The sequence below is a fragment of the Narcine bancroftii genome, chromosome 1 (genome assembly GCF_036971445.1).
Source record: "Narcine bancroftii isolate sNarBan1 chromosome 1, sNarBan1.hap1, whole genome shotgun sequence".
Classification (NCBI taxonomy): Eukaryota; Metazoa; Chordata; class Chondrichthyes; order Torpediniformes; family Narcinidae; genus Narcine; species Narcine bancroftii.
In genome coordinates, this window is record NC_091469.1 from 228,688,494 (window position 1) to 228,712,855 (window position 24,362).

Below are 24,362 nucleotides of genomic sequence, written 5' to 3' on the forward strand. Positions count from 1 at the left end.
GTTTTCTCAGCTTGACCAAGTGATTGCAAATGCCAACAATTGTTTCTCATTATCGGTTGAAAATAGAAATTTATCTTCAGTCAGAGCTTCTGGAAATATTTTGTGTTGTGCATTATTTTCTTTGTGGTTATGGGCATCCAAATGTAAAATGATCATTAAGATCAAAATAAAGAAGAAAATTGGGACGTGCTACTTTTTAAAATAGCTATTGGTGATGGCCAATACACTGGCTTTGTGCCTTTTAATAAACCTGTGGGCAGTGGCAGTGGCTCCAACTTTGTTATTCTGAACCTAATCAGCATCAGTTCAAACACAGTGCAGTGGCCCTGTATTTCTTGTTTTAAGGCACCACAAATGTATTTTTTGCAGGCTTTGGGGGAAGTAAAGAATAGGCTACCGGCTAACTGAATGAACTGTGTGAAATTGGAAAAAATGAGAGTTTCAGGGACTCCAAAACCTAGCAGCAATCGATATGCACCAATACAAAGGTGTGAGAAACAAACATTCGCTCGAGACAAACATTGAGAACAAAGAACATTTATTGTACAACAATGCAAAGTTGGGTGCTTCCCCTTACCCTGGGAATACACACACATACTGGGGCTCACCCAACATTTATACAGTTCCTCCCCCCCTAACATTCTTCTGCCTCCTGAATTGGTTTGGCATTTGGTAATTCTGTCTTGTCTGGCTACCTGCAGATTCTGTAAACTTGAAAGACCATGGGGTAACCTGTCTGGGTCCCATCATGTCATTGTCCTTATTCATGAATCTACCTTTGTCCTTATTCACACATCTCAACCTCCCAGGACTTACTAATTCTATATGCAGAACTTGCTAATTCTGTTTATCGCTATAAGACCCTACATTGCGTAACCCTTCCTCACACTCTTATCAGAATTCATCCCTATCAGCACTTACTTGACTTCCTCTAGTCTAGTCTAGTATTCCTTATTTCATTCATACTAGCTTTACTTCCTATATTCTATTATCTCTCACAATCCACACTTTCTTTAGCTACGCTTAGTAAATTCTCAACTGGAAGCTTGGTCTTTTTCCCAGCGAGTCAGCAAACAAACTGCAATCTCAGCATCATCAGATGGAGTTTGGGAAACATACATCCTTTGGGTTGTAGTGATCTAACGAAGGGTCCGTTGAATTAAACAAATCATTAGGCAAGGAAGTATCATGATGGCTAAAATAACGAGTCCAACTGCTATAAGGGCTGTGTGTATCCATCTCTGTCACCAGTAAAAAGTTCAACCACCTGACCATTGTGACCATTGTCATCAATCGATCTTCCACAAACGCCGCCCTTAGCAGCCAACAAATAATAGAGAGTCAGGCAGTTTTGATAAGTTGTAGCTCGTATCTGTCATTGTTCTTCAGCCAATAAATTCAAGGCTGCCGCTGTCTGTTTGGTGATAATCTCCAAAACTGCCTGGAGTCTGATTAAACGGTTTAAATGCCAAATGTGGTATTCTGGAGCAGCTTGAGCCATTTACAACTGGAATCCCCCTTATAGTGATGGCCTTTAGCCTTCCAAATGTATTCGTGACCCATAGGATGATTTACAAGATGCCAAGTTGGGGGGGGGGTACTTATTGTTACCTAACCTGTGAGTAGCAGCTTGTCTGCGAGCATTAGCATATATACCCCCTTTATCCCTAATCCAGGTATAACCCTGACTAATGTTCTGCCTATCATTTTCCCACCATCTTATTTTTACCATATTTTTAGCACTCATCTTTTTAATATCTGTAGAGGCCGGGATGCAAACCCAATCCACTCCCCTAGGGCAGTTCTGTTTCCCTGGTCCATGTTGGGATCCTAAATTAAACCATACTAAATAAGGTAGCCCACTATGAATACACTCTATACCTGTGCTCTGTCTGCATTCTAAAGGTAAACTTGTCCATTCCTCAAAGTAATTATCACCTCTGCTGCCCCTATTCCAGGAGGACTTAATACATTGTGTACAATTGGGTGGTTTCCCAAAAATTGGGAACCAGCAGAAAAACAATACAGCAAATAATAAAAATAACATTACAGCACTTTTTCCCGGCGTAGCGTAACTTTCAGACCAGAAGGATGCAAGACTGCACGCCAGGTGAAGGGTATATTATCAACGTCTTTAGTCCGTGGATTAGCTTGTTTAATGCGTTTGTATGTGAGTCCACCCCTTTTCTTTTGTTCGCACTGCAGTGTCTGTAATCAGAAGTACACAATAAGGGCCGTCCCATATCGGTTTTAGTTTATGGTCTTGCCACGCTTTTACATATACCCAATCACCAGGTTTAATAGAATGAATAGGATAGTCCAGGGGTGGGTTTTGAGTTAATAAACCCTTCTGTCTTAAGTCATATAGAGAAGTAGAAATTCCCTGTAAATATTTAGATATGTACTGGTCATTAGCCTCAGGGGTAGGGGTATCAGTGTGGAATCCCATGTAACGAAGACCAAACATAATTTCATATGGTGAGACAGCAAGGTCCTTACGAGGAGCTGTGCGAGTCTTGATTAAAGCTAAGGGTAAGCATTTAATCCAGGAGAGGCCAGTTTCATCATGAGGTCGAGTGAGTTGATTTTTCAGGGTCTGATTCATTCGTTCAACACGGCCTGAATTCTGGGGGGGCCATGGTGTATGTAACTGCCAATCTATTCCCAGGATTGAAGACGCTGTTTACATCCGGTACCGCACAGATGGCAGTCTTTTCAATCTGAGGCGCCTGCAAGCTCACCAAGACTCAAGAGCAATTTGTCCGTGAACTACTCTTTGCAGACAATGCCGCTTTAGTTGCCCATTCAGAGCCAGCTCTTCACCGCTTGACGTCCTGTTTTGCGGAAACTGCCAAAATGTTTGGCCTGGAAGTCAGCCTGAAGAAAACTGAGGTCCTCCATCAGCCTGCTCCCCACCATGACTACCAGCCCCCCCACATCTTCATCGGACACACAAAACTCAAAACGGTCAACCAGTTTACCCATCTTGGCTGCACCATTTCATCGGATGCAAGGATCGACAACGAGATAGACAACAGACTCGCCAAGGCAAATAGCGCCTTTGGAAGACTACACAAAAGAGTCTGGAAAAACAACCAACTGAAAAACCTCAAAGATTAGCGTAGACAGAGCCGTTGTCATACCCACACTCCTGTTCGGCTCCGAATCATGGGTCTTCTACCGGCATCACCTACAGCTCCTAGAATGCTTCCACCAGCATTGTCTCCGCTCCATCCTCAACATTCATTGGAGTGACTTCATCACCAACACCGAAGTACTCGAGATGGCAGAGGCCAACAGCATCGAATCCACGCTGCTGAAAATCCAACTGCGCTGGGTAGGTCACGTGTCCAGAATGGAGGACCATTGCCTTCCCAAGATCATGTTATATGGCGAGCTCTCCACTGGCCACCGAGACAGAGGTGTACCAAGGAAGAGGTACAAGGTCTGCCTAAAGAAATCTCTTGGTGCCTGCCACATTGACCACCGCCAGTGGGCTGATATCGCCTCAAACCGTGCATCTTGGCACCTCACAGTTCTGCGGGCAGCAACCTCCTTTGAAGAAGACCGCAGAGCCCACCTCACTGACAGAAGACAAAGGAGGAAACCCCCAACCCCAACCAACCAATTTTCCCTTGCAACCGCTGCAACCATGTCTGCCTGTCCTGCATCGGACTTGTCAGCCACAAACGAGCCTGCAGCTGACGTGGACATTACCCCTCCATTAATCTTCGTCCGCGAAGCCAAGCCAAAGATTCCCAGGATTTTACACACACCCTGGAGTACGTGAGAGGTAAAATGTGTACCTCGATCTGAGTCAATGGTTTGAATAATTCCATAACGCGGAATAACAAACTCTAGTAATATCCGGATAATGGTGCTAGCACGATCATTAGGGGTCGGGAAAGCCTCAACCCATCGAATAAAATGATCCACCATCACCAGGAGGTATTTATAAACCCCTATCTTAGGTAATTTCGTGAAATCAATCTGTATTTGTTGCAACGGGCGTACGGCTATATCGCGACCGCCAGGCATTACCTGGCGCATGACTTTCTTATTCACTTGCTGACAGATTGGGCACCCCTGATTTCTTTGCTTGGCTATAGTGTATATTCCCGAGCAATTAAAGGAACGTACAAAAGCATCAACTGGTGCTTGTGTTCCCCAATGTGTCTGCTGGTGGAGCTGATCAATAATCTGATGAGCCAAGGCTTTGTTCAGTACTTGGCGTCCCTCTGCCGTCCACCACAACCCATCGGCAGTTTGACACATTCCCTGGTCTTTCATATAAACCTCCTCTTCCCGTGAAAAGATGGGAGTCTTTTGAACCTCATGTGGGGTGGGGAGTAACAGCTGCATGTCTATTTTTTCTGTGAGTGCAGCCTGTTTGGCAGCTTCATCTGCCTGTCTGTTCCCCTGTGCTTCAGGACTGTCAATAATTTGATGGCCCCATACATGAACTACAGCTATCTCGTCAGATAACATAAGAGCATCTAAGGATTGAACAATTAAGTTTTCATGGATCAACTTTTGTCCTTTCCCAGTTATCATTCCCCGCTCTTTCCAAATCTTTCCAAAGGTGTGCACTACACCAAAAGCATACTTTGAGTCGGTATAGATTGTGCCCACCTTTCCCTCTAAACCCTGGAGAGCTCTACAGAGGGCATATAATTCACAGGATTGTGCCGACCAATGACCGGGAAGACGACCGGCTTCAAACACAACTCCTTCATTCCCATCCACTACACTATACCCGCTATACCGAATGCCGTCAATGCAGCGGGAAGATCCATCAATAAACCATCTTTCGCCCTCCCGTAAAGGTTCATCACTTAAATCATCTCTAATTTTTGTCTGTAAATCTATCACTTCTAAACATATACGCTCTAAATCATTGGGGACATTATCAGAATCTGGAGAAACCAAGAAGGTGGCTGGATTCTGTTCTTTGTTTATAATCAGTGTCAAATCATCCCTATCCATAAGAATCGCTTCATGCTTTAAAATTCTAGAATCAGTAAGCCACCTTCCGGCACGTTGTAAGAGAATGGTACGGACTATGTGAGGGGTGTGAACTATCATCGGGGCACCAAACGTAACCTTTCGTCCTTCCTCGACTAAAATAGCAGTGGCTGCAATTGCTTGCACACATTCTGGCCAACCACGACATACAGGATCTAAAATTTTTGACAGAAAGGCAACTGGTTGTCTAAAGCCTGCCCTCTCTTGCGTTAATACTCCCATGGCCACACCATCTTTCGCATTGGTATAAAGGTCAAATGGCTCATTTAGGTCGGGTAAAGCCAAAACTGAGGCACTAATAAGACGCTGTTTCACTAAGGTAAAATCTTTAATCTCCTCCTCCGTCCAGACAACAGTTTCGCCCCCTAGAGTCGCAAGTTTATCATAAAGAAATTTGACCAGGCTAGAATAATTCTCAATCCAAATTCTACAGCATCCCACTAAACCAAGGAATTTCCTAAGTTCTTGAGCACTCTTTGGAGGCGGGATCTGCAGAATACCGCATGTTCTCTCTGGACTTATCTTCCTAATTCCTTGACTAACCAGATGACCCAAGTATTTAACTTCAGATTGAACAAATTGTAACTTTGATTTGCTCACTCTAAGACCCTTATTCCCTAGAAAATTCAAAAATTCAACAGTGTATTGTTTAACCACATCATACGTTTTTCCCGTGATTAATAAATCATCAACTTATTGTATTAATTGACAATCCTCTCTCCGAGAGGATTCATCTAGTACCTGTTCTAAAACATGGCCAAACAAATTTGGTGATTCTGTAAAACCCTGGGGAAGAACCGTCCACCGGTATTGATTTTTCCATCCTGTAAAAGGATTCTCCCACTCAAATGCAAACATGTCCCTACTGTCTATTGCCAATGGACAGGTCCAGAAGGCATCTTTGAGGTCAATTACACTAAACCACTTACTATGGGGATCAATTTTACCCATTAACGTATAGGGGTTAGGTACAACCGGATTACGGGTGATAATAATTTTGTCTAACTCCCTCAAATCCTGCACTAATCGATAGGTACCGTCTGGTTTTTGGACAGGTAAAATTGGGGTATTAAAAGGTGACATACAAGGTTCGAGTATACCATCTTTCACCAATTGATCAATTACTGGCTGCAGTCCCTTTCGGCCAGCCATAGGAATTGGATACTATTTTCGTCTAATTACTTGGTCAGGGTCTTTTAAAGTAACTTGCAGGGGAGGAATATCTAACCCTCCTCTATTGCCTCTTTTTGCCCATACTCTAGGATTTATTAGTTCCCGATCCTCTGTTAGTACCCCGATACCTGATCCCTGTGGTCTGGTACCGATAGCCAATTGGTCCTGTAAATCCCGTCCCAACAAGCAAACTCCAGCTTGGGGAACTAGTAAAATATCCTCTGTTATTATCTTTTCTCCCATTTGTATCCTTACATTCTTTAGTATAGGGACCGCAAAATCTCTTCCTCCCACTCCCGAAATCATCACTGTCCCTTCTGTTTTAACACCTTCGGGCCGTTGTAAAATACTAGACCGGGCTGCCCCAGAATCTACTAAAAGGGTAATTTTGTCACTGTGGGGTTCTATGCTTAAATTTACCAATGGTTCTCCGTGCAGCCCCACGGTGTGTATTGACTGAGAACCGTGAGCCCCCTATTCATAATCTGCCTCCATCAATGCATAAGATCGCGTCTCCCTGGCTCGCATTGGGCATTCCCTCTTAAAGTATTCCTCCTTTTTACAATAATAGCAAACGAATGCTCCTATTTCCCAATTTCTACCAGGGTCTCCACGGGGTCCCGGGAATGGTCGTCGTCCCCGGAATTCTCCTCTACCCCTGCCTCTGCTCTGGTCTCTACTTCCCCACCCCCGGCGCTCCTCCCAACGTCCAGGAGCTGGCACACAACTCCTAACATTTCCCTGCTGTCCCTCCACAACTTCCTTGACTGCCTGCATCAAAATCTTAGCCTTTTCTTTCTGTTTATCTTCAGACCTCTGGACGTATGCCCTTTGTGCGATCTGTAAAAGCTGTGTTATTCCCTGTTCATGTCAATTCTCTGTCTTTTGTAATTTCTTCATGATATCTGGGGCTGAATTAGTAACAAAGCCTGTCAATACCAACTGTTCACCTGCTGGGGATTCTATATCCAACCCCCCATATTGCTGTATGGCCGCACGCAATCTATTCAGAAATGCAAGGGGGGTCTCCTCAGGACCTTGGGGAACCTCAAATGCCTTCTTAAAGTTCTGTCCTTTTGGAACAGACTCCTTCATTCCTTTTATTAGATTAATCCTATACTCCTCCATTCGTGTGCGACCATCATTAGTATTCTTATCCCAATTCGGGTTTACCAGGGGGAATTTAAGTTCCCCAGGTAACGCCTCTGGTCCCCCTTGGTGTTCCCTATCCCAGACTCTAATCCCTGCCTGGCGAATCATTCCACGCTCATCCAAAGTGAATAGAGCCTTAAAGATCGATATTAATTCATCCTAGGTATATATATTCAGTCCCAAAAATTGATCTAATTGTTCTGCACATCCCTGAGGGTCTTCTATCAGGGAGGTCGTTTCCTTCTTAAAATTGCGCACCTCTGTACTAGTCAGAAGCACATTTACGAACCCGAGACCCCCCCCCCACATTCCCTCCCAAGGGAACCTCTCGTAAAGGTCTCATCCAGTTAATTTCTGGCTTATCCCCTCCTTGATAATGTTTAGGTTCCTGCCCTCTGGGAGACAAAGGGTTCTGCCCTTCCCTCCCGAAGGGTCTCACACTGTTCTGAATGACCCTCATAATCAAAGTCTCCTCCCTCTCGTGTCAATTGAGGCGGTAATCTTGTACTCTGTGAGCGGGTCATCATACCACCCCTACTTTCTTTTTCTTTCTCTAACTGTGGAGGAGGAGGGGAAGATAAAGAAGGGTAAAGCGGAGGTGAGAGGAGGAAGATAGGAGCTGGCACAGGGGGAACATAAGGTGGAGGAAGGGAATGTAACACATCCCATCCTTGTATTTCAGGGGCAGAAGGTTCCTCATCCTTCTTGTTCTTACATTCCTTTTCGCTCAAAATCATTTGATCAAACGATCCACTGAGCCAACAGGCTGCATATTCTCTGCTCTCGGTATTACCTCCTTGATTTTGGTAGAGCCAGATGTTCAATGCCTGACACATCCAGTCCTCGTTGGATCCGAACTTTGGCCAATATACCGAACTCCCTTTTATCGGATTCTTAACCCATTCCTGACAGCAATACCTGACCATGGTCTGTTTATCTTTCCCACGGGTTTTCCCCGCACCCCAATCAGATAACATTAATCCTAACGGACTATGTTTAGGTATCTGATCTTCCCGTCCTTCTTTAGGACTGTTTCCCTTGCTACTTACTCCTCCCATACTACCAGGTAAATAAAATTCCTCTTACCGGGATCCAGTAGCTATTCTTAGCGCACTTCCTTAACGTTCTCCTGTTGTTTGTTCTCAATGCCTCTTCTCGGATATCACTCGCTTCATCCACTGACCAGTCACCCGTCGTCCGGGAGTCCAGCTGAATCTGCCGGGGTGCACCTACCCCCGTCATCAGGCACTCTGTCAGTGGAGGGAGTGCGATCCTGGATGAGTCCCCAATTGTGAGGAACAGAAGTACCTTCACAGATTTCCTCGAGACAAAAATTGAGAACAAAGAACATTTATTATACAACAATGCAAAGTTGGGTGCTTCCCCTTACCCTGGGAATATACACACATACTGGGGCTCACTCAACTTTTATACAGTTCCTACCCCCTTAACATTCTTCTGCCTCCTGGATTGGTTTGGCATTTGGTAATTCTGTCTGCCTACGTGCAGATTCTGTAAACTTGAAAGACCATGGGGTATCCTGTCTGGGTCCCATCATGTCATTGTCCTTATTCATGAATCTGCCTTTGTCCTTATTCACACATCTCAACCCCCAGGATTTACTAATTTTATATGCAGAATTTGCTAATTCTGTCTATCACTATAAGACCCTTATTCTATTATACTTGCGTAACCCTTCCTCACACTTTTATCAGAATTCATCCCTACTCGGCACTTACTTAACTTCCTCTAGTCCAGTCCAGTATTCCTTATTTCATTCATACTAGCTTTACTTCCTATATTCTATTATCTCTCACAAAGGGTTACTGAAACAAAAGTTGCTTTTAATTATGATCAGGAGATCATGTTCTTTGAACCTGAAAACAGAATCAAACTTTAACTTATCTATATTGACTTACTTAACTCCCCCCCCCCGCCCCACCCCATTCTAAGTGCACGTGTGTGTAATGTGATATAACTTTAGGAAAGTTCTTTGATTCACAATCCAATCTCACTGGTTGCAGGCAATTCTTGTTCTGTGCACAGAAATTAGCATTAATAAAATTCACCACGCTCTGGTGCTTACCACTCAGGAGGGTTCTTGTTGGTTTTCAGAGAGAGAATTTTCTTGTTCCAGGACAGCCACTCCAGTATCTTGCTGATGAAACTTGCCCCCTTTCAGGGTTCTCCAGATGATAACCTCTTTCTTTTAGGTCACCACAGAGCTCCTTTCTGTTTCCTCCAATTCCAAGGGAAACACCAGACAGCCAGTCCTCTCCTTTGGCCAGGCAGTCTTCCAAAGCTTGCCAGCTTGTTCCTCTGGAACTGATGTCTATGTTTCTCCTCTCTCTCACTCCCTCCCACTCTGAGAGCAAAGCTCTTCTCCTTCTGCCTGCAAATATCACATGCTGTTCCAGACAGCAAACAGTTTTTCAGACAAAGCTGCTGCTGTATGTTGCCTTTTGCAAAATAGCAGTCCATCATTGAAGTCTGTGAGCACTCTGCAAAATTACTGTTTTTTACTGTGTGACCTGCTCTAACAAATCTTTCCTAATTTATCTCCCCCAAACACCTCTATGTACTCTGTCACAGTTCATATTGTTAGGAAAATTATGGAGTTGAATTATATTTTTAAGTAGTGAAAGACTGAATGGCTTTGGTGTTGTGAAGGACCAGGTTTTTTTTGTACTTGCATTTATGTGCAAATTCAGCAAGCAATTAAGAAGAGAAATTGTCTGGTGGCCTTTAGTTTGAGTATAAAAACAGATTAATCTTGAGCTAATTCCATGTCTTGATAAAGCAGCATCTTGGATGTTGTGTACCAGTCTGGTTTGGGCCCAAGGAAGTATGTAATTGGGATAGGACTGGAAAATAGGTTCACTAGATTTATTCTTGGGATGGGAAGATTTCAGTTTGGGGATGAAGCAAACTAAGCCAGTATTCTATTGAGTTTGAAGAATGACAGCTGATTTGTTGGAGCACGTTGCCTGAGTGTTTACCCCTTCTTCCGCCCCCCCCCCCCCCCCAAACTGGCTGCAGTGCCTGGAACAAGGGTTTAAAATAAGGAATCAACCATTCAGGACAGAGATGGGAAATGTTCTTTCACCAGTTGGTGGTTGATCTTTGGAATTCATTACCTAAAATAGTTCTGAATGTTGCTGTTGAACATATTCAGGACACAGATTGATATATCTTTGTATATTGAAAGACTCAGGGTACATGGGGTTACTGTCGGGAAGGAACACTAAGGTAAAATATAATTGAATAATGGAGCAAACATGGAAGAACAGAGTAGGGGCAAACTACTTGTTTCTACTTCTATTTCTTATGTTCCAAAACTCATCACTTAGTTTCTGCAATAAAGGGCAGCTGTCCTTGCTGTAGAATTTTGAATTGAATTTAGATTTGCAAGCTTTATTTAGTCATTCTTTCTAGTCCATTGAGTTCAACAGAAATAGTAAAAAGACCATGTTCTTTGGTGTTCAGAAAGGCAAGCGATAGGCACACTTCAACTTTAAATGAAAATCACAAACTGCAGGTGCTGTCAATCTGAAATAACAGAAAATGCTGGAAACATTCAGGTCAGGCAGGATTTGTGAAAGAGACACAAGAACCCATCATCAGAACTTTGTTTGGTAAGAGAGAAACTTTTTCTACAGGCAACGTCATAGATTTGGATCAGGACCCTTCATTGAAATCATTAAGACCCCTCAATCACAATAAAGGATCCCAGTCCAAAACGTTGACTGAATGTTTCTTTCCTTGGATACTGCCTGACCTGCTGAGTTCCTCTCACTTCTCAATTACAAAGAGCAGAAAAGGGGATTGAGGGAGAGAACAGTTGGAACCAGTCGAGTGAGAGCATAGGAGGCCTTTTAAGTGTATGCCCTAGGCATGAGGGACTGGAGGAGAGGGGAACAAAACTGGTGGACACCAACTCATAGACCACCTGAATCATTGCAACATAATTGAACTTTCTAATTTCAGGTAATCTGCACCTTTTGTGATTATTTTTTTCTCTCTCCTGATCCACCCCCCCCCCACCTTTTTTCCAATCCATCTGCCTATCACTGACGAACGTAATTTACTGCTCCCCAAATTGGCACAAGTTCAAGTTTATTATCTGACTGTACACGTACCTCAACCTTACGAAACAGCATTTCTCCGTATTGCACACACAATACACAGTACATAATAATCACATATATACATAAAGATATAACTTAATAGAAATATATTTAAATATTCTAGTGAGGCGGCGCACATTGCAACGCACGTGTACCAGCTTTGTGTTTGTCACAGAACAGCCACATCAAGATGGCGCTGCCGGATTTTGCTTCCTTCGTGGGCAGAGGCGCCGTGCATGCACATTCAGCTGTATCATCACATCACCTCCAACGCAGGGGTGGGACTTGATGGCTGCCTTATAAGGTGCAGCACGGGCTTTTTCGAATAAACCATTGGAAACAAAACTGACTCCAGTATGTAGTTCTGTTCTCGTTTCCCCCTCGTAGCTACTGCTACAATTGGTGACCCCGATGAGCCCAGACGATTCTGGACTCTATACCATGGATGTTGCAACAGTTAATGCAGTGGCTATGAAAGTACCACCCTTCTGGACGCTTTGCTCACACACTTGGTTCCGGCAAGCTGAAGCTCAATTTCACCTCCAGCAGATCACCTCTGACTCGACAACGTTCTACCATGTGGTCAGTGCCTTTGACCAAGAGTCCACAGCCAGAGTGGACGACCTGGTACACGACCCCCTCCTCCACCCCCATGGAGGAAGATAAATACCCAGCTCTCAAGAAGCTCCTTTTAAGTACCTTTGGCCTGTCCAGGCGCCAGCGCACTGCTGGCTCATGCACCTAGATGGCCTGGGAGACAGAGCACCATCTGCCCTAATGGATGAAATGCTCGTGTTGGCACAGGGCCACAAGCTGTGCCTCATGTTTGAGCAGGCTTTCTTGGAGCAGATGCTGGACGACATATAGCTGCTATTAGCAGATGAGGATTTCTCGAACCCACGCAAGGTCGCGGCCAGAGCAGATGTCCTGTGGCGCACGAAACGCGAAATCTAGTCTGCCATGAACCAGGTGTCGCGCACCAGGAAGCCGGCAGAGACACCAAACACTACCTAATGCTTTTACCACCATCACTGGGGTGGGGGGGGGGGGAGGGGCACATGCACGTAAATACAGGCAACCCTGCTCTTTTTCGAAAAACGACCAGGCCAGCTGTTGCGACGTCACCAATAAAGTTAGTGCCTGATAGTTCCTGGTTGACATGGGTTCCGAACTCTGTCATCCCACCAACCGCACTGGAAACACAAACACGACCACGAGGCCCCATGTTCCGGGTGACAAACAACATCACCATCAAAACCTTCAGCACGCGCAATGTGCAAATACAGCCAGGCAACGAGGCGTTCTGGTGGAACTTCACACTAGCTCCTGTGGGCACATCGCTCCTCGGTCCAGATTTCCTTCGTGCCCACGTGGACTTTCCAAACCGTCCAACTGGAAGCTACCATCGCCCGCAACCCAGGCATGGCCATGGTGAGTGCCCCTAAGGATGAGTATAGGTGCATCCTGGATGAATTTCCGGCTATCCTCAGGCTGCAATTCACTTCCACCATGCCATATGCCGACCCAGCGGCCCCTGCTGCATGCCAAAGCCGGGAGACTTCCCCCAGACAAACTGCAGTTGGCCAAAGGAATGTTCCCGGATGCAAGAGTTGGGCATAGTCTGCAGGTCCGACAGTCTGTGGGCGTCCCCACTACACATGGTCCCCAAGTCCTCAGGTAGTTGACAGCCCTGTGGGGAATACCACTGCCTTAATGACTCCACCACACCCGACTGCTACCCATTCCCACGCATACAGCACTTCACGGTGCAAAGCTGTTTTCCAAAGTCGATTTGGTATATGGCTATCATCAAATCCCAGTCCACTTGGATGACATTGGCAAGACGGCTATTATCACCCCCTTTGGACTTTTCTAATTCTTCCGCATGCCTTTTGGTTTCAAGAACAGGGTGTAAACCTTTCAGCGCTTGATGGACGTGGTGGGCAGTGTCTTGAATTTTGTGTTCATTTACCTGGATGACATTCTCATCGCCAGCAAGGACCACGAGAAACATTAGAACCATCTCACCAGACTTTTTGCTCGCCTATCAGAGTTTGGACTCAGGGTCAACTTGGCAGTGCGATTTCGAGAAAGGCTCCATGCAGTTCTTGGCCCACACTATCACTGCGAACAGGGCAGCATCATCGGCAGAGCAGGTCGCAGCCATACACTAGTTTTCCCATCCTGACACCCTCAAAGGCCTCCAGGAATTCACGGGAATGATTAAGTTCTATAAGATAATAGAGGAGAGCAATGGACTGACAGGGCAACAGAAATGGGAAGAACAACCCTAGCTGAGAAGAAGCATGAGAGATGGCCCTACAGGATGGTGACCACTTCAGCGGACCAGTGACGGTTTCAGCGCCTGAAAGACCCACACAGGCTGCAGGATATTGGCGACTTGTGGTCAAAGGGCTCACACAGGTTGTGGGCTGTTGGCAACTTGTGGTCAAAGGACTCACGGAAGTGTTGCTGGAGTCTGGCTCATGGGAACCAGGTATTGGAACTGGGATTTGAAAGGGTTCTGAGGACAAGCAGAGCTTCCAAAGACTTCCTGATTGTATCAGAGATTTCAATCTGGAACTCAGGTTGCCAATGGATTGAACTAAAGTCTATGCTGTTGCAGAGGTTGTGGGAGGGCTGGATGTGAATCATAGACAATCGTGTGTCTGAAGGGTCTCTCTTTTGCTTCTCTTTCTCCTATTGTAAGGAGCCTTGCTCATGGGGGCTTTTTCTTTGCCTTACAGCAGACAAAAGTTGAAATGCATCATGCATATGACAATAAAAGGAACTGTGGGCTGATCAAGAGTTATAGCTAGAAATATTGACTATTTTTCTCCCTCTGATGGTGCTTTACCCACTGAGTTCCTCCTGCAGATTATTTGGCTTCAAATTCCAGCAATTGCAGTCACATTTTTAAAAAATATTTTTTTATTTTTCACACTGTGAACCATATCAGCCAAAATATGTTTCTCATTAAATATACACAGTGGCATTTTCCCCCTTCCCACTCCCCTCCAAAACCAATAAATATTCAACATATACAATATAATAAAACCATAAAACAAATGTCTTCACACAAAGGAAAAACAAATGAAAAATGTGTCATCTACTTTTACACACTAAATCAAATTGTTATGTCTTCTTATCATTTTAGGGTGTGGAGGTCTGAGGCATGCTCTCTCTGTTATGTTCCAAGTATGGTTCCCAAATTTGTTTAAACAATTTTATTTTATTTTTTTAATTATATGTTATTTTTTCCAATGGAATACATTTATTCATTTCCATGTACCATTGCTGTATTTTTTCAAGTTGACATTATACATTTTTTTGCTACTGCTAAGGCTATCATAATGAATCTTTTTTGCGCTTTATCCAATTTGAGGCCTAATTCTTTACTTCTTAAAAGAAAGCTCTCTGGATTTTTTGGTATGTTTTTTGTGATTTTATATAATATCCAACTTGGTTCTTCCCAAAACATATTCACTTTTGTACATGAACAAATTGCATGTATTGTTCCCATTTCCTTCTTGTAGTGAAAACATCTATCTGATAATGTTGGATCCCATTCTTTTAATTTTTGAGGAGTGATATATATACCCCGTGTAACCAATTATACTGTATCATGTGTAACCTTGTGTTTATTGTATTCTTTATAGTTCCAGACCATAACTTTTCCCATGTTTCATTCTTTATCTTTATGTTTAAATCCTTTTCCAACTTTTGTTTGGGTTTATAGCTTGATGTCATTTTCCTTACCTTGCAGCTTAATGTACATATTTGTTATAAATCTTTTAATTATCATTGTGTCTGTAATCACATATTCAAAGCTGCTTCCTTCTGGTAATCTCAGTCTGTTTCCTAATTTATCCTTTAAATAAGCTTTCAGTTGATGGTATGCAAACATTATACCGTGAGTTATTCCATATTTGTCCTTCATCTGTTCAAATGTTAATAAGTTATTTCCCAAAAAACAATTTTCTATTCTTTTGATTCCTTTTCTCTCCCATTCTCTAAAGGAAAGGTTATCTATTGTAAAAGGGATTAGTGGATTTTGCGTCAATAACAATTTTAATATTTGGTAATTCATTTTTTTCCTTTCTACGTGGATCTTCTTCCATATATTAAGTAAATGATGCAATAATGGTGAGCTTTTATATTGCACCAGCTTTCCATCCCACTTATAAAGTATATGTTCTGGTACCTTCACCCCTATTTTATCTAGTTCTATCTTAGTCCAGTCTGGTTTTTCTCTCGTCTGGTAAAAATCTGATAAATACCTTATTTGTGCGGCTCTATAATAATTTCTGAAGTTTGGTAACTGGAAACCACCTTGGTTATACCTCTCTGTTAATTTATCTCGCGCTACCCTCAATTTCACCCCCCCCCCCCTTTCCACAAGAATTTCCTTATTCTCTTTAGTTCAACAAAGAATTTCTCTGTTAAGGGAATTGGTAACGTTTGAAATAAATATTATATCCTTGGGAAGACGTTCATTTTAATGCAGTTCACCCTCCCTATCAATGTTAGCTGTAGTTCTTTCCAATGTTCTAAGTCTTCTTGTAATTTCTTTATTAATGGTTGATAATTTAGTTTGTATAAGTGGCCTGTTTAACCTGATACCTAGGTATTGGATTGCTTGTGCTTGCTATTTAAATGGTGATTCTTTTTTAAGTTCTATATAATCTGCATTACTCCTTGGTATCACTTCACTTTTATTTGCGTTGACCTTGTACCCTGATATTTCTCCATATTCCTTCAATTTCTTATGTTATTCTTTTATTGATATTTCTGGTTCTGTTAGGTATACTATGATGTCATCTGCAAATAAACTGATTTTATACTCCTTCTCCTTTATTTTTATCCCTTTTATTTTATTTTCTATTCTTATCAGCTCTGGCAATGGTTCTATTGCTAAGATGAACAATGGTTCAATACATATCCATTTACTACTACCTTTGTCAACGGTTCATTATATAATGCTTTAATCCAATTAATATATTTTTCTGGCAGATTGAACTTCTGTAATACTTTAAATAAGTAGTTCCACTCTACCCTGTCAAAGGCTTTTTCTGCGTCTAAGGCAACAGCCAAAGTTGTTTTTTTTATTTCCTTGAGCTGCATGAATTAGATTAATAAGTTGACAGATATTATCCAATGTTCGTCTTTTCTTAATAAATCCAGTTTGATCTTGTTTTACTATTTTTGATACACAGTTGGCCAATCTGCTAATAATTTTGCTATTATCTTATAATCTGACTTAAGTAGAGATATTGGTCGATATGATGCTGGTGTTAATGGATCCTTCCCCGTCTTTGGTATTACTGTAATTATTGCTGTCTTACATGAATCTGGAAGGTTTTGTGTTTCTTGTACCTGATTCACCACTTCCAGGAGAGGAGGAATTAATAACTCTTTAAATGTTTTATAAAATTCTATTGGAAATCCATCCTCTCCTGGTGTTTTATTGTTCGGCAGCTTTTTTAATATATCCTGTGCTTCCTCTATTTCAAATGGTTTTATCAGTTTGTTTTGTTCCTTTTCTTTCAATTTCAGCAGTTCAATTTTAGCTAAAAACTCTTCTATTTTATAATCTTTCCCTTCATTCTCAGTTTGGTATAATTGTTCATTAAATTCCTTAAAATTTTCATTAATCTCCATTGGATTATATGTAATTTGTTTGTCCTTTTTCCTTGATGCCAATACAGTTGTTTTAGCTTGTTCTATTTTAAGTTGCCACGTCAATATTTTATGTGTTTTTTCTCCCAATTCCTAATACTTTTGCTTTATTTTCATTATGTTCTCCACCTTGTACGTTTGTAATGTTTTGTATTTTATGTTTTTGTCCACCAATTCTCTCTTTATTTATATCGTCCCTTTTCACTAGTTCCTTTTCTATACTTGCTATTCTTTTTCCCAGCTGCTCTATTTCCCGATTGTAATCCTTTTTCATCTTTGTTACATAACTTATTATCTGTCCTCTAATGAAGGCTTTCATTGCGTCCCATAGTATAAATTTATCTCTCACCTATTCTATGCTTATTTCAAAATATGTTTTAATTTGGCGTTCAATAAACTCTCTAAATTCATGCCTTTTAATTCTTCTTTCTTTGGCTTGGCTTCGTGGACGAAGATTTATGGAGGGGTAAATGTCCACGTCAGCTTCAGGCTCGTTTGTGGCTGACAAGTCCGATGCGGGGCAGGCAGACACGGTTGCAGGGGAAAATTTGTTGGTTGGGGTTGGGTGTTGGGTTTTTCCTCCTTTGTCTTTTGTCAGTGAGGTGGGCTCTGCGGTCTTCTTCAAAGGAGGTTGCTGCCTGCCGAACTGTGAGGTGCCAAGATGCATGGTTTGAGGCGATATCAGCCCACTGGCGGTGGTCAATGTGGCAGGCACCAAGAGATTTCTTTAGGCAGTCCTTGTACCTTTTAAGTAGCATGGAGTTTAACCTCCATCTATATGTTCTTGGTGGGATGTCCTCCAGTTCTATTGATAATAATAGGGGTGAATTATCTGAAAGTACTCTAGCTTTATACTCAGTTTTCCTAACTCTCCCTTGAATATGTTTTATGCCTACTCGAATAATCCTTCTCTTTTGGGTGCTACCTCCTCCATATATCCATAAGTTTCATTTTCTGCATTGATTTAACCATAAATTTGGCTTCTTTATTCTTTTTGCTTGTCTTTTGTCCAGTTTTATCCAACAATGGATCCAAATTAAAGTTAAAAATCTCCTCCTATCACTATATTTCTTTGTGTGTCTGGAATCTTCAAAAAAAATCCTGCATAAACTTTTGATCCTCCTCGTTAAGTGCATATATATTGAGCAAATTCCAAAATTCTAAGTATATCTGACACTTTATCATTACATACCTCCCTGCTGGATCTGTTATTTCCTCCTCTATCTTGATTGGTACATTTTTGTTAACTAATATGGGTGCACGTCTAGGTTTTGAATTATATGATGCTGCCGCTACGTGTCCTACCCAGTCTCTCTTTAATTTGTTATGTGCCTCTTCAGTTAGATGCGTTTCCTGCACAAATGCTATGTCTATTTTTTCTTTTTTTCTGTAAATTTAGTAGCTCCTTCCTTTTAATTTGGTTATGTATTCCATTAATGCTTATAGTCATATAGTTCAACGTGGCCATCTTATATCTTTTTTACACCTCTTTTCCGCCTCGCCACCTCCATCACCATTTTTCCCATTTTTATCTTTTAGTTTTCCCTTTGTATGAAAACACATTTAAAACATAAAATACTCCAACAATTCCCACACCCAATAACTCCTTCACTCCAAATGCACCCCCCCCCCCCCGAGTTGCCCCTCATCCCTTGCCGGGCAACCATTACTCCCCTTTCCATTTGGTTTGCGATCTTGCTCACAAGCGTCAGCTGATATCGCACTGACCCCCCCCAGCCCCCCCCAGAAAACACTTTCTTTTAGACATATAACAAAGCTTTCTCTTTCCCCCCCTTCCTTCCTTCCCTTCTCCTTTCCATTTTTAGTTCTTTATATATATATTATTCTAACTTTATATTATTACATCTTTCTATATACATTATCGCCGGTCTTCTTTCTTGTTACATCTCTTCTTCTGTCCCGCAAACGTTCTGTGAATTCTTGTGCTTTCTCTGGATCCGAGAACAGTCTGTTTTGCTCCCCAGGTATAAATACTTTAAGTACGGCTGGATGTCTTAACATGACTTTATAAGCTTTTTTCCATAAGATCGTTTTCACTGTATTAAATTCCTTCCTCTTCTTTAAGAGTTCAAAACTTGTGTCTTGGTAAAAAAAATATTTTTTGTCCCTTATATTCCAATGGCTTATTACCTTCTCTAACTTTATTCCTTGCCCACTCCAGGGTATTTTCTCTTGTCATATATCTTAAAAATTTTACTAAGATGCATCTTGGTTTTTGATGTGTCTGCAGTTTTGGTACTAGTGCTCTGTGTGCCCTTTCTATTGTTGTTCTGTTGTTCCCAAAGCCTTCAGGATCCATCCTTCAGGTCTGCGCTCCCATCATCCTCCTTCTGGCCCACTATAGTTTTCCAACATATCAATTTTCTGAGATAACAATTCTTGTGTCTCTTTAATTTTTTGTAACTTTCTTCCAATTTTTCTCTTAAATCATTTACTTCCAATTCTACAGCAGTTTCCCGCTCCTCCACATTTTCTACTTTTCCCTATTTCTATCATGACCAGTTCTTTGCATTTTATCTTCTGCTCTTTTCATTTTTCTTTTAATTGCATTAAATTCTAATGATAACCATTCTTTTAATAATCTCATTTGTTCTTCAAAAAAGGCTTTATATTCTGTCCATCTGCTTTACCTTCTATTTCCTTGTGAAGATCTTGCTCTTTTTCCTCCTTCTTCTGTATCTGTACCTCTGTTTGTGTCTTCTTCTTTGTATCTGTGTCTCTTCTGCTTTTTCTGATGAATTACTTCTATGTTTTTGTCAGGCCTCCTCTTGCTGGGCCTCTTGCTTTTGGTCCTCCTTTCGCAGGCTGTCTGTCTGTCAGGCCTCCTGCTGTTGATCCTCTTGTCGGTCATCCTGCTGTCGTTCTCCCTCGTCCGGCTCCTCGCCGTTATTTTCATCCTCCAGCTGAGTGCCCTGATGACGGACGTCCCTCAGCTGGTCGCGTTGTAACTGCCCGCTCCTTGGCTGAGCCCCCCTCCCACCAGTGTTCATTTTTTCCTTTGATTGCGCACTTTTGTTTGGCTTCGAGAGCCATTTTTGGAGTCCACCGGTTGGGAGGTCGCGACTTCGCAGGGCACTCACCAAACTCGGAGATCAGCTGCTCTTCACCACCGCAGCTCCCTGCTCCTTCGTGCGGGTAAGGCCTTCTTTCTTCTCCGGTGATTTTTCTTCTTTTTTTCCAGTTGTTCTTACTTTCTCTTTCTTGGGTGCCATCTTCTTGTTCTTCTCAGTAACTTTATTTTCTATTTCTTGAGTTTTATATTCGTTGAGCTTTGTCTTTTCCAAACTTTTTTTCTTTTATTTTGGAGAGGGCTGGTTCTACCTGACCAACCATTACTCCATCACGTGACTCCTTTTGCAGTCTCCTATTTGACTTAATTTCTTTTCCTGTGTTTGACATTATAATGTGATTGATGTTACTTTAAATAACAAGTTTTTTTTGTAGCTTAGCTTTTTGTTTTCAAGCAAATGTTACTTAAGATGGGTTTTTTTTATTTCAAACCTTTTGTGTTCAATTTCTTGGATTCAGCAATGCTGTTTAAATGGCTGGTATAACGTATTATATGGCGAGCTCTCCACTGGCCACCGTGACAGAGGTGCACCAAAGAAAAGGTACAAGGACTGCCTAAAGAAATCTCTTGGTGCCTGCCACATTGACCACCGCCAGTGGGCTGATAACGCCTCAAACCGTGCATCTTGGCGCCTCACAGTTTGGCGGGCAGCAGCCTCCTTTGAAGAAGACCGCAGAGCCCACCTCACTGACAAAAGGCAAAGGAGGAAAAACCCAACACCCAACCCCAACCAACCAATTTTCCCTTGCAACCGCTGCAATCGTGTCTGCCTGTCCCGCATCGGACTGGTCAGCCACAAACGAGCCTGCAGCTGACGTGGACTTTTTACCCCCTCCATAAATCTTCGTCCGCGAAGCCAAGCCAAAGAAAGATAACAGATGAGAGAAATACAAAAGTCTGCAAATGCTATGATTGTAGTAAAAACACATCAAAATCACAAATCACTCAGCCAGTCTTTTCAGAGTCCATTGGAGATGGAGATATATCACTGATATTTTGGCCCTGAGCCCTTCTTCAAGGAATAAGCAGAATAAGGCAGAAGAAGGAAATCTCAGAATTCAGACAATGCTGGCTGGGGTAGGAATTCAGACCAATAAAGAGTGTTAATTGGATATGATAAGGGATGAGATAACAGATGAGAGATGTTAAGTTGATCTGATTGGCAAGCAAACTTGCAATTACTATATATAAGTGATTCCCAAAGTGGGCACTGCTGCCCTCCTGGGGGTGTGGAAAGATTTTGGGGGGCAGTGAGGAGAAAGGGGGTGATTGGGACAGTGAAGAAAAAGGGAGCAGTGAATGTTTGTTTCTTGTTGACGTGCTCTGGACATGACACACGCCACATTCACGTCTTCAAGGGCCAATGCTCCAGGTTTGTAAGAATTTCAAATTATCTTTAGGTTGTAATGTAATTTTAAATGACATATAAATACACTGACCCCCCCCCCCCCCACCCAGCCATTTTTTCCCCTGTCTGCTCGCCCATCGAGCTGTCGACTGATCCTTGCCTCGCCCGCCCATCAAGCTCCCTTTGGCTGATCCTTGACCTGGCTGCCCGCCCATCAATCTCCTGTCAGCTGACCTTCGTCCCGGTTACCTACCCATCAAGCTCCTAACAGGTGATCCTCTCCCAGGCCGCCCGACGGCTGATCTTCGCCACAGCCATCCTGAGCTCTCGACGGTTGATCCTCGCCTCAGCCACCTGCTCACTCAGTAGCTGATGGCCAGAGCATGATTGAGAGGCCTACAATATTTCATATGTTTTTCTGCTGTGTATTGCAGTGATTTACATGGTTCTTACTTTTATTATGCTTGAAATGATTTGTTTTATCTTTCTCCTCTGTAACGACACACAATATATTAATTTTATTTATATATGTGACACATCAGGCACCGTTAACTTATATTTCATAAATGCACTAATACATATTATACATATATGGGCTATGTTGTTTTACCGGTTATATAAAATGGCGAAGTGCTTGGCACGTGCTTTTTGGAACTTTCTAGAATTTCTTTCTTGAATATTTTCAATCCACGATTGGTTGAATCCGTTGATATGGAACCTGAGGGTGGACTGCAGAGATAATTGCATTGCTATTATATTTCCTTATGTTTTTTTTCTGCTGCATTTTATTGTGATTGACAAGATTTTTATAAAGAACATTTATTTTGCAGAATAAAATATGGCCTCAGCACAGCAAAACAAAAAAGTGTAGGCAATATAGCATGGAATATCTGAACTATGGCTGTGTATCAGCACCAAATAGCCAACAGAAACCCTATGTGCCTCCTGTGTGAAAGAGTCTTTTCAAATGAATCCGAGAAACCTTCCAGGCTTCTAGAACATTTGAAGAAAATGCCCTCTGATGAAGCAGACAAAAACTTAGCATATTTTCAGTCACTTCGAGAAAACTTACAGAAATGGAAAACCATTGGAAGTGTGTTTGCTGGCACTTCACAACAATCCAGTGATGGTTTGCGTGCATCACACAACATTTCATTGCTGATCTGGTAAGCCACATACAATGGAGAAGAGCTTATTCTGCCAGCAGTGAGTGAGGTTCTGCGCACAATTTGACACAAATCTCCTGAACAAATTATTAAAGCTATTCCTCTCAGTGATAACTCTGTTCAAAGAAGAGTGGATGAAATGGCTGAAAACAGTGAAGGCACAGTGTCCAACGTGCTTAGGACAACAGCATTTGGCTTACAAGTAGATGAGTCCACTCTGCAGGCAATTAATCTTTGCCTCTTGCTTATTGTTTGTTTTGTCAGAGATGAAATTTTGGTTCAAAGCTGGTATTTGCAAGACAACTAGAAACAGATACAAGGGGAGACAATATTTTGTGTTGTTGAGAATTTTTTTCAGAGAGAAAGCTATCCCACTTGTGCAACAGATGGCACACCGTCGATAACAGGTCGTCATTGTGGCTTCATCAGTTTCTTAGAAAAATCTGTACCTGGTGTGTTTACGGTGCACTGTGTAATCCACAGGCAACATCTGGTCACGAAGAAAACCTAAGTGGTCGAATTCACAGATCATTAAGCATTGTTATCTCAGCCGTAAATAAATTCAAGGCACATGCTCTCAATTCCTGACTGTTTCGACAGCTCTGCACTGAGAAAGATTAAAATTTTGAATGTTAGTTGTTGCACACACAAGTTAGATGGCTGTCAAAGGGAAACTGCCTGAGACGTTTCTATTCAATTTTAAAAATATTTGTTGAATTCTTCCAAAACTCCAATTCTGTTCTCTGTGATGAACTATGAAACATCAAGCATGATGTTGTTTACTTGTTAGATGTATTCACAAAGTAAATTTGCAACTGCAAGGAAATGAGGTTAAACTTATCAAAGACAAATCAGCCCCCTCCACTTTTCTGTCCAAGTTACAGGTTTCCGAGCCTCTCTGAATTGGAGAAGGAGAAGAGGATATCAGACGATGACCTTCTACTGTATTGTACACACCTAGATCAGCTGAATAGAGACATGTCTGACAGATTTCAGGATTTTTTAACTTAAAATATCAGGTTAGGTGATCAATCCATTCCTAGATATAAGCAATGGGGAAACAGGAATGGTGGAGGAAGTATTGATTGCACTCCAAAATGACATTGAGCTGAGGCCAAATTTCAAAAAAATCATGTCAAGATTTTTGGTTACAAAAACACATTTCTGACAGTTACCTGCAATGTAGAAAAGAGTCGAGATGTACTATATTGCCTTCCACCATCATATTTAATAGAGTGAAGCTTACGTGCAGTCAGCCAGCTTCCTTCCAAGCAAAGAAACAAAGTGAAAATTGTTCAAAGTGGGATCTAAGACTTGTTCTTAGTGCCTTCTACCCTGATGTTGAGAAGCTGATATCCCTGCACCAAGTACATCCATCCCATTAAAACTCTGAAGAAAATGTAGTGACAGTTGAGATATAAATTTACCCTTTCATATCGCTAAATAAATAGGTTTACGAGAAATTTTGCTTATGAAATATATACGGTTGTATATAATGTTATATTTGTAGTTGTTTGAAATTTGACTAGACCTAATACTAAGAAAGAGGTGTGGGGGTAGGGTGTGGCCCTGGAGCCAAGGGGGCGGCAGCCTGAACCATT

At 42.1% G+C, this 24,362-nt stretch overlaps 1 protein-coding gene across 11 annotated transcripts in view; it reads left to right on the forward strand.

The window, feature by feature from the left end:
* The window catches only part of ppip5k2 (diphosphoinositol pentakisphosphate kinase 2), a 148,423-nt gene that overhangs the window by 1,311 nt on the left and 122,750 nt on the right, over positions 1–24,362 (forward strand). Inside the window, exon 1 of one of the 11 annotated variants that reach the window (XM_069892392.1) lies at positions 22,431–22,761. The exons of 9 other annotated variants lie outside the window; for them this stretch is intronic. The gene's annotated coding sequence lies outside the window, so the exon portion shown is untranslated. Of the gene's footprint in view, positions 1–22,430; positions 22,762–23,664; positions 23,781–24,362 lie in introns of those variants that run through there. One more of the 11 variants, XM_069892394.1, reaches the window with a different exon arrangement.